The sequence below is a fragment of the Pseudophryne corroboree genome, chromosome 7 (assembly GCF_028390025.1).
Source record: "Pseudophryne corroboree isolate aPseCor3 chromosome 7, aPseCor3.hap2, whole genome shotgun sequence".
NCBI classification, from domain to species: domain Eukaryota; kingdom Metazoa; phylum Chordata; class Amphibia; order Anura; family Myobatrachidae; genus Pseudophryne; species Pseudophryne corroboree.
The window spans coordinates 403625990-403637485 of NC_086450.1; the positions used below are offsets into that span (position 1 = coordinate 403625990).

Consider the following 11496-nt stretch of genomic DNA (forward strand, 5'->3'; position numbering starts at 1 on the left):
GATCTAGGATGTGTTATTTTAGTGTTCCCTTTATTTTTGTGAGCAGTGTATATATATATATATATATATATATATATATACATAAATGGTATACCAGTGCACTAATATATATATATGGCTGTACATTCGTTGTCAGACGAAGTTACAGATTAATTCGCCTGCATAGGCCAATTGTTAGTTCGGTGTACCAAAGACTTTATTTTGGCAAACCAGATACGGAGTACCCTAGAATGAAACCCTCTCACTAAAAAAACACCACAAAAGATGATAACCATTAATGGTCAAACAATGACATTTTATTTGTTTAGCATTTAGTTTTAAAAAATGACACAAAATATTGCAACACCAGTCCGATTCTCATAAATGTCAAGGTACAGAAGATGGCATAAATCTCCCCTCACCTTAACAAATGTGTGAGCTCTAGGTGGAGGTTTTCAACACAGCGACACAAATGAATTCGATTGGTGAACCCTACGCATTTCGTCACTATGACTTCGTCAGGGGTTTAGTGCTTTAAGGCTGAGAGAAAAATAGGCAAAGAGGAAGGAGTTGGAATTAGGGTTTAATACACCCAATTTATTATTATTCATTTTCAAAAATATGTTCCTATTACAATGCATACCAAATTGACTTAAAAATATATAAGGATAGCCATCCCTCTATTTCAGTTCTGTCAGCAATTATAAAATCGGAAAGAAGCGGATTCCAATTATGGATCTATTTTATGATAGTGTCTTAAATTAAGTGTGACTTATATATACCAATTGGTATAAAAAAATCCATCAGAAGCAAATCTCAGACGTGATCTGAATATGGCATCAACAAATGCCCAAAAAAATATTGTATGTACACGATTAATTATTGCAATACTAAATGGCCATCAGTTACTGACTCACGTATAGGGTTCAACAAGTACAAAATCTGAAAAACATAAATACCAGTAAGGATGATTTATTTTCTTACTGGTGACCAATGGACCAATACAATAGAAGGATAAATTCTCACTTTCACCTTTGAAAAAACAACAGAATGAGAGATATGTGAATAACATACAAAAATTCCTGCTAAAAAGCAGTCTTCCTCTTATAATTACAACAAAGTGTCATCAGACTATAATAGTTGAGGTACATAGTTAAAATTCACGGTGCCCAGACAAACCACCAATATTAAGCAGTATTAGTGATGCAAATCCAATAACAATACATAGATAAATAATCACATAATTGATGTCAGAAACTTTTCCATATGTATAATACATATTGGTAACCCCACAAGTCTTATAATTAACAAACATCTTTATCACATTATCTGACCTGAAAAACATTGGCACTCCCCAGCTTAACATATAGGGCCAGATGTACTAAGGGGTACATTTACTAAGCAGTGATAAGAGCAGAGATGTGAGCCAGTGGAGATATTTCCCCATCAACCAATCAGCAGCTCTGTATCATTTTATAGTATGCAAATTATAGATGTTACTTCAGTGCTGATTGGTTGCCATGGGCACTTCTCCACAGGCTCACTTCTCTGCTCTTATCACCGCTTAGTAAATGTACCCCTAAGCCTGAAAAGTGAAAAATATCACAGTGATAAAGTACCAGCCAATCGGCTCCTAACTGTCATTTTTCAAACACACCCTGTAATATGGCAGTTAGGAGCCGATTGGCTAGTACTTTATCACTGTGATATTTTTCACTTTTCAGGCTTAGTACATCTCCCCCATAGTTGTTACAAAAATAAAAAAAATTAGCCCTAAACAAGATGGACAAATCAGCCATACTTACAAGCTCCTAGTGTGTACATGTGCTCAGGTCACCATTCAGATTGAAATGACTGGAATTCCCACCTGAGTTTATAAACCCTTAAGGGTGTGACAACTGACAAGTGGGCTAAAAGTAAAAAAAATGCTCCAAGAGGTGTAGGAAAAAAAAACATAATACCAAACTAGTACCAACATCTGGTCAGTCTTATATCTACTTTTTAACCAGTCTTTAAATGTTATAGTTCCACCTGAAAAATAGAAAATTGGGTGTTTACCCATAATCCCTTGTGACAGAAGGACCCAGTAGGTGTATCCTATTTTGCGTTCCATCTTACTGGCAGAATGTATCCCATTGTGTGGTGAATCTTCCCCATTTCACCCCATCAGCATACCAAGTGACGCCGCCAGGTCCCCATTCATTGCCAGCGTCTCCTTACTAGGGATCTAATACTTCGCTGATGTCACTACCGGCCTGCGTTCCACCTCAACCAAAGTGGAGCGCAGACCTTTACAGAGGCAGCAGGAGACAGGCGACAAAGCGGATCTCAGGTACGGAGTGGGGAGATGAGTGCTGTCACATGGCGGCTGCGCCACAGCTTCCACTCCCTTGCAGAGGCAGTGAGACTCAGGGACGGCGGCAGTGGGATTCAGGGACGGAGCAATGGGAAAGGATGTGTGCTGCCACATGCCGGCTATGCCAGCACTTCCACTCCCTTGCAGAGGCGGAAGACAAGCGGCGGCACATTCACTAGTGACTGAGTGAATATAACGGTGGGTGGAAGGGGGTGCTGCCAGATGGTGCGCCTCCAGTGCATTTGTGCTGTGGGCAAGCCACCATCGGCACACACTTAGTTACGGCCCTGCACACCTACATATATCCTTTTTCCAATCGGAACTAATCACTGGGCTCACAATACTATGCATGACTTTAAGTGTGTATATTCACATCTTAATAGCATTACTTGTTTTTAGTGTGAAATATGTTAATAATCATCTGGAAAGTGTGCAGAACACACATTATTATTGTGTAACTAGGTGATTCATCGCGCCCTACGGGCGCTCTTCACACCGTCGAAAGGGGCTGCGCCCCGTTAACCCCTGAACGGTTTTCTGCCGTTTATACTGACAATGGCCACAGGTAGCAGAGCCGCTTATACACACAATGGCCACAGGTAGCAGAGCCGCTTATACACACAATGGCCACAGGTAGCAGAGCCGCTTATACACACAATGGCCACAGGTAGCAGAGCCGCTTATACACACAATGGCCACGGGTAGCAGATCCGCTTATACACACAATGGCTACAGGTAGCAGAGCCGCTTTTACACACAATGTCCACAGGTAGCAACGCCGCTTATACACACAATACCCACAGGTAGCAGAGCCGCTTATACACACAGTACCCACAGATAGCAGAGACGCTTATACACACAATACCCACAGGTAACAGAGCTTCTTATACACTGGCCACGGGTAGCAGCTGCGCCTATACGCACAATGGACACAGGTAGCAGAGCCACAGGTAGCAGAGCTGCTTATACACACAATGGCCGCAGGTAGCAGTGCCGTTTATACACACACACAATACCCACAGGTAGCAGAGCCGCTTATACACACACACAATACCCTCAGGTAGCAGAGCCGCTTATACACACACAATACCCACAGGTAGCAGAGCCACTTATACACACAATACCCACAGGTAGCAGAGCCTCTTATACACGCAATACCCACAGGTAGCAGAGCCGCTTATACACACAGTGCCCACAGGTAGCAGAGCTGCTTATAGACACAATGCCCACTGGTAGCAGAGCCGCTTATACACACAATGGGCACAGGTAGCAGAGTTGCTTCTACATACAATGCCCACAGGTAGTAGCTGCATTTATACACACAGTGGCCACAGGTGACAGTGTGACTTATACACAATGCCCACAGGTAGCTGTTTCACGTATACACAATGCCCACAGGTAGCGGCGTCACTTATACACAATGGCCACAGGTAGCAGTGTCACTGCTGGTGGGTGCGGGGTTGCCGCGGGTGGGGTAGGGGGGCCGGATGCGCTGCAGCCAAGAGGGGGTGCCGCGGTTGGGGAGGCGGTGCAGTTGGTGGGGGAGGGGAGGGTGCGGTGGTGGTGCGGGTGGGTGCGGGAGGGGCGGGTGCTAGGGTGCTGCGTTGGGGGAAGGGGGGCAATGCAGGGGTGCAGCTGGTGGGGGAGGGGCGGGGGTGCCACGGGTGGGGGAGGGCCTGGTGCGGGAGTGCTGCAGGTGGGGGAGGGGTGGGTGCACGGGGCAGGACGGAATTAGAGTCTGCTACACTACAGTGAGCAGATGGGATGGTGGTTAGTGTGTAAGACAAACAATGATTCTGCAACTCTAATACTGCTGAGTATACAGGGATTTGCATTTCTCCTCATTGCACTGACAGCTCTCCTATCTGGTAACCCCATCACCCGAGGTCACCCATTCCAGCACTCACTGAACTACTCCCAGTCCCAGCAGCACGGAGTCTCCTGTGTGTCACAAATCACCCATGGTGGGCTGCAGCAGGTCTCCAGTACAGGCTCTCATCCCAGGCAGCAGGAGCAGGGCTTCCGAGACGTCACTACTGGCTGCACACAGCATTCAGAGAGCCGGCATGTACACAGGAGGAGGGGGCTGTTACTGCTGTCTGGTGGGGGGATAACGCTGCACTGTGTGAAGGGCGAGAGGGTAATCTATCTCCGGGACTGCTGGCGCCCCCTCTGTCCCAGTGCCCAGAGCATGCACCCTGCTCGCCCCGCCTTGGTCTTACACCACTGACCGAGAGTTATTCTGATAGGAGAGGGGGAGAGCTGGAGCCTGAGATGCACATCCCGGACAGAGAACCAGTGCAGGTGGCTTGTCAGAGCGGGTGCTAGGCGCGGCCCTGCGGAGTGTCACTTTGCTGCCTATGGGAGAACGGGCAGCAGCCAATATCAGCAGCAGTGGGTGATATGAGTGGGACGGGCTCTCACTCTCCCCCTTGATGGCGGCCCTGCCCAGATCTGTGTCTCTGACTCCGCCCAGTGTTACGGCCAGGCACAGAGTCACAGATCTGGGCTATTATATAGGAGATAAGTCTATTTGGTGTAAATATTACGATTACTTAATCTCCTGTTAAGTGTATGACTCCTATCATATAAATTGTATATCGAATGTCCTATAGTATTCAATATAAAAAAGAAGTGTTTATCATATAGCCTACCCCATGTTAAAAAAATAAAATTAATAATGGTGAGAAAATGGAAGAAAAATCCCCCCTGCTTCTCCATCTTGTCTATTGCTTTACAGAACAGTCAACAACTACAAAAAGGAAACAATATCAATATTTTCATTAAGACCCTTCAGAAAAAGAGTGTCTAATGAGTAGATCCAGTAAGATTCTCTCTTAGATAAATCCAAATCTCGATCGCCATCCCTTAAATTGGGTTCAACATGTTCCAAAACAGTACAGCTTAAGGTTTTTACATCCCCTTCATGGGCCTCTGCAAAATGGCGGGGCACACTATGTGTTCTTAATTTATGTTTAATGTTACACAAATGTTCCAGGATCCTTAATTTTACACATCTTTTTGTTTTTCCCACATACATGAGTTTACAACTGCAGGTAATCATATTAATGACAGAGTTTGAATTACAATTTACTGTACCCTTCAGGGTGTACACATACCCGTTATCCTGGGTGGAAGAAAACTGTTTTCTATTCATATATTTACAACAAATGCACCTGGTACAGGGGAAACAACCTCTTCTAACTATTGAGTTTTTAGAGGTGATCTTGGTTTACTTGGAGCCAGAATACTTTTACATTTTTTAGCTTTTTTGAAAACTATCACTGGTTTTGGAGGAAGATTTGGTCCCAATATAGGGTCCTTCAATAATATGTTCCAATTTTTCTCAAGGGATCTTCGAACTGCAAAACTGTCACGATTAAATTGCGTAATAAAAGGTCTAGTGGTACATTTTTTAGTCTGTTTACTGGCTGCGGTATTGACTAGAAGCTTATTTCTATTGCAGTTTAAAGCTTTTGTTGTATCTTCCTCAATTTTATTCAGTTTATATCCTCTTTCTAAAAAGTGGTCCTTCAGAACTTCAGTCTGAGTGAGGAAATCCTCTGTTCTACTGCAATTCCTTAGCAACCTTAAAAACTGAGAATATGGGACACTATTTAACCAAACCGGATAATGACAACTTGTAGATGGAATAAAGCTATTGGCTTCAACCTCTTTAAAAAAGGTCATAGTTTTAATCTTCTCCAGAGATTGGCTTCCAATTTAAGGTCCAGATAATCCATAATTGAATCATGTGTCTTAAACATAAATTTTAGGTTAAACATATTGGTGTGTATATAATCGATAAAATGATTAATACTTAGGTCATCACCCCGCCAGATAAAGATTTAATCTTCTATATATCTGCGATAGAACTGAATATGTTCTGATTCTTGTACTGAACCATAAATAAACAGTCTTTCCCATTCTCCCATCAGCAGGTTGGCATACGATGGGGCAAATTTCATCCCCATCGCAGTCCCCTGCTTCTTTCCTTTCAAATTGAAAATAATTATGTTGTAAAATGTATTGAATACTACTAATAATAAAGGCAGTTTCTGAACCAGACATATCCAGGTCTGAAGTAATCACTTTAGGAACAGCACTCAATCCATCTTTGTGGGGTATGGATGAGTAGAGTGCTTGTACGTCTATGGTTAACCATTTATCCTCCGCAGACCATATATAGTCTTGTAGTTCGACTAAAAGACTAGATGAATCCTTCAAATGTGAAGGTTGTTTTAATATGTAGGGTTGGAGTTTCAAATCAATGTAGTGGAATAAATTGTCAGTCAGGGAATCAATCCCCGCTATAATGGGTCTCCCCGGAGGGCATGTTCTATCTTTATGTACCTTGGGGAGGTGATAAAATATCAGAATCACCGGATTTGTTTACAAAAAGATGACTGAGTTCTTGCTCACAAATGATCCCTTGTCTTTTTGCATCATACAGTAAGACTCTTAATTCATCCTGAAAGGCTATCGTAGGGTCACTGTTGAGTTTAATGTAAGTAGTAGAGTCATCAAGAATTTTATATGCCTCATGCCAGTAATCTTTCCTGTCCTGTACCACTATGGCTCCTCCCTTGTCTGCATTTTTAATGATAAGATTTTCATCTTTTTTAAGTTCACTTAGTCCTTTCTTCTCTTGAATACTAGGATTAGCATTAAACTTGTTCGTAGAATGTTTAAGTTTTCTAAAGTCATCCTTCACTTTCTCAAAAAATACTTCCAAATGGCTACCCCTCGACTCTACTGGGTAGAACTTGGAGGGTGGTGCCTCTAAGGATTTCTTATTGGTATTGTCAGTCGTATTAGGTGCTGGATTCTTAAGAAAATTATGTTGAACCGTTAGATTTCTAACGTATTTACTGAGGTCTATAAAAAGGTTAAATTTGTTAACTTCCTGATCTGGGGCAAATTTTAGGCCTTTATTTAAAATCGAGACCTGTTTGTCGGATAATTGTCTGCTTGCGAGGTTGATGATGATGGTCTTTGGTTGTTCAGGAGGTGTGATAGTGGCCTTCTTTTCTTTGGGGAGTTTCCTCCCTCTTCCTCTCTTGCCTCGTCTCCTTGTAAACCTCTTTTCTTTCCCTGTGGGGAATTGATATTCCCAGAATCCTCTAAAAAATGACCCTGCCTAGATGGGTAGGGTGAAGGGGACCTTAAGGGGCGATATCGATTCTGAGTTTGAAAGGATGGAAGCCTATCTCTGAATCTTCCTTGATATGATGGGGTTCTCCTCCTTTGTCTCTGTGGAAAGGGGGAATAATAAAGGTTTCTCCTTTGATGGTAGCTGACTCGTTTACCAACATGTCCTTCCCACATTATCAGAGTATCTGGATCTGGATTGTTTTGAAAAATATGGTTTATCTACTGGTTCTTGATAAAAATCCCATCTATGGGGACCCTAATTTCTCCGAAATTCTGTATTGGACCAATTAAAAATAAATAAATATATATATAAAGTTGTAATGACTAAAAGAAAAGAATCATCTGGCCCTTATCAGCCATGTGTGCTGCCCCCCAGCAAGTGCCACCCCTAGGCACGTGCCTCACTCCAGGTAAAGCCCCCTTTTACACATTACCCCAGGCAGAGCCAACTTTTACATATTACGCCAGGCAGAGCTCCTGTTACACAATACAACAGATGGGGAAGGGGGGACGACGATGATGTAAGTGTGTGTGTGTGCTAGGTTATACTTACGTTGCTCCAGATGCTATGGACACAGAAGGGGAAGCCGGGAGGGTCAGAGTGTACCGAGGGACGGGAAGCTGCAGAGCTGCCTGGCTACCTATGTGAGAAGTAGCTGGGCATTTCAGCTACCAATCGGCAGGCAGACCCGGACGGACAATACTAGTGTAGTGGCTGTGCGGATGCTGCCGGCGGTTCTGCACCCACAGTGCATATGCGCTGCTGCTGAATTATTATTTTATTATTCTGAATAAGGTTTGCATCAGAACCCTTGGACTTGTGTCATCTCTCGGCTGTTGTGTATTATCATCTACCCCAGGAGATGGTACATTTTCCCCTAACCCTATTACAGTATATATAGACAAATATTCCTCTGTTGTGACTGGCAGCTCCTACGTAAAGCCATAATATTTTTTAAAGACCTTATGGTCACGATATACTAGTATTTATTAGAAAAAAGTATTTTTAAGTCAAGTAAATTCCTTTAATTATCAGCGATCTTGTATCATCACACAAATTTAGAAGCTGAACCCAACCGTTTCAAACACTTATTTTAAAAATCCTATTCTTGAAATCTTCCAAAAACTTGTAAAAAACATGTTATATAAACCATTCCAGATAAACAGAAAATGAAATACTGTATAATTTATGAAAATATGAGCAGAATGCACTTTAGAGAGCACAAGATGAAATTATAAGATCAGTTTATAAAGGAGTTGAAAAAGAAGGCAATCTGAAAGAAAGATCAGCTTCACAGGAGGTCACCTTAGGCTTAGGCTAATACAGAGTGACTCACCCTGAGGCAAATGTATGAAGACATCAATATCTAAAATGCAACCAAAGCCGGATTCCATAATCACCAAATGCCCCAGCAATAATCTCCAACCTACCCACGGGCATGGGAAGAAAGTACATGGCCGAAGCCAAAACCAATATCCAGGTCAGGCCATGTATATATTTTTACAGCCCAATAATATTTTATTGAAATTAAAGAAATAAATTAGAGCTGAGCGGGTTCGGATTTACCCGGTTCTTAACGCCAGAATTATCGCAAGTTCTTTTTTTTCTGGATTTTTCTTATTGGCTAACCAAAACACATGACGTCCGTGAGCCAATAAGGAGATTTGGATAAATCCGAGAAAATCCGAGTAAAACCGAACCCGCTCATCTCTAAAATAAATCAAACACTACATTTTTGTAATACTGCATTACTGCTTGTGAGGCATTAATCTGTGATCCTATAGACTCAGTCTATTCTTGAAAACATGAGTTTATGCAATGACAAAGTGGTTCTTGCATCTGTGTGCAACCCACCACATTCCACCAGTCCTTTGTTAATGCAAATGTCGCTGGCCACCCAAACTTTAGAAAATCGGCAACTATTTATGTCCTTACATCACTCAGCCAATCAGAGATAAGAGAACATGCCTGATGGTCTGCCTAGATACTAAATAATGTATTTTGAAATCAAGTGTACCTTGGAAATAGTCTGTGTATTCTGTGTTAACTTATTTTATTTTTCATTGTAATAACTTTTTTTCTTTTCGCATTATGGAGGTAATTCCAAGTTGATCGCAGCAGGAAATTTTTTAGCAGTTGGGCAAAACCATGTGCACTGCAGGGGGGGCAGATATAACATTTGCAGAGAGAGTTAGATTTGGGTGGGTCATTTTGCTTCTGTGCAGGGTAAATACTGGCTGCTTTATTTTTACACTGCAATTTAGATTGCAGATTGAACTCACCACACCCAAATCTATCTCTCTATCTCTCTCTGCACATGTTATATCTGCCTCCCCTGCAGTGCACATGGTTTTGCCCAATTGCTAAAAAAGTTCCTGCTGCGATCAACTCAGAATTACCCCCTATGTTGGTCTAACAATGAATGTACATGTTAAGTTTATCTTTTTTATAGGCGCATCAGATTTTTATGTTGGTAAAAAATAATCAATTATGAGGATATTATTTATTTAAAAATGGGGACATTATTTATTTAAGTATGGGGGATTTATTTGAGAATGGGGGCATTATTTATTTATTTACTTATTTTAGAATGAGTCATTATTTTTTTTAATTTGGGATTGGGAACATTATTTAAAAATGGGACTATTATTTAGGAATGTGGAAATTATTTGTTTATTCATTAGGAATCAGGAAAGTATTTGTCCTTTAAGAGCCGGATTCATTCACATGCAGTAATTTACCGTGCCAGGAACAGGGTGGTGGCCCCGGACTTTTCAATTGCAGCCCCTCGCTCAGTAAATTACCCACTCCTACAAAATAACCCACAGAATTCGGGATAATTGCCAGATCTATGGGTTAACAGCTTTGTGGCATCTGCGATCAGAGCAGTTACCGTAGATTTCTGTTTGAACCTCCCCATGCACTAGGGGTGAGGGGGCATCCTCTATGGCTGAGCAAACTGGACACAGCAGTAGCGACTTAAATACCATGTTTTTGTGCGTATATGCTCACAGCCATCAGCAGATACACGCCTCCAAAACATCCATGACGTGCCTGCGTTTTCGCAACAACTCCCCATAGACTCTCCGTTTACACCTCCAAACAGTCACTTCCTGACAATCACTTTTCATGAAATCCTAATTGCAAGAGAGATCGCAGCAGCCCCTTTGCGGATGCGCATTGCGATCGCAGCATATGCGCAGTCTGCCGATAATTGCCCCATTGCGGGATAATTGTCCATTGCGTACAAACATGAATTAGTCACTATTTGCAACTACCATCATTTTTATATTTTACTAACTTAAGATTTTAACTAGAGATGAGCGGGTTCGGTTTTACTCAGATTTACCCGAATCTCCTTATTGGCTCACGGACGTCACGTGTTTTGGTTAGCCAATAAGAAAAATCCAGAAAAAAAGAACTTGCGATAATTCTGGCGTTAAGAACCAAGTAAATCCGAACCCGCTCATCTCTAATTTTTAGAGATGAGCGGGTTCGGTTTCTCTGAAACCGAACCCGCACGAACTTCATGTTTTTTTCACGGGTCCGAGCAGACTCGGATCCTCCCGCCTTGCTCGGTTAACCCGAGCGCGCCCGAACGTCATCATGACGCTGTCGGATTCTCGCGAGACTCGGATTCTATATAAGGAGCCGCGCGTCGCCGCCATTTTCACACGTGCATTGAGATTGATAGGGAAAGGACGTGGCTGGCGTCCTCTCCATTAGAAATTAGATTAGAAGAGAGAGAGAGATTGTGCAGAGTCAGACAGAGTTTACCACAGTGACCAGTGCAGTTGTTGTTAGTTAACTTTTATTTATTTTAATATAATATATCCGTTCTCTGCTATATCCGTTCTCTGCCTGAAAAAAAACGATACACAGCAGCAGCCAGTCACACAGTGTGACTCAGTCTGTGTGCACTCAGCTCAGCCCAGTGTGCTGCACATCAATGTATAAAAGGCAAAGCTTATAATAATTGTGGGGGAGACTGGGGAGCACTGCAGGT

At 42.4% G+C, this 11496-nt stretch overlaps 1 long non-coding RNA gene across 1 annotated transcript; it reads right to left on the reverse strand.

Moving 5' to 3' along the window:
* Positions 1-274: 274 nt before the first annotated feature.
* On the reverse strand, positions 275-1013 carry LOC134943786 (uncharacterized). The gene is made up of 2 exons (XR_010181753.1): positions 939-1013; positions 275-519 (listed from the first exon to the last, which is right to left on the reverse strand). It is a non-coding gene; the product is annotated as an uncharacterized LOC134943786 (long non-coding RNA).
* Positions 1014-11496: the final 10483 nt, after the last annotated feature.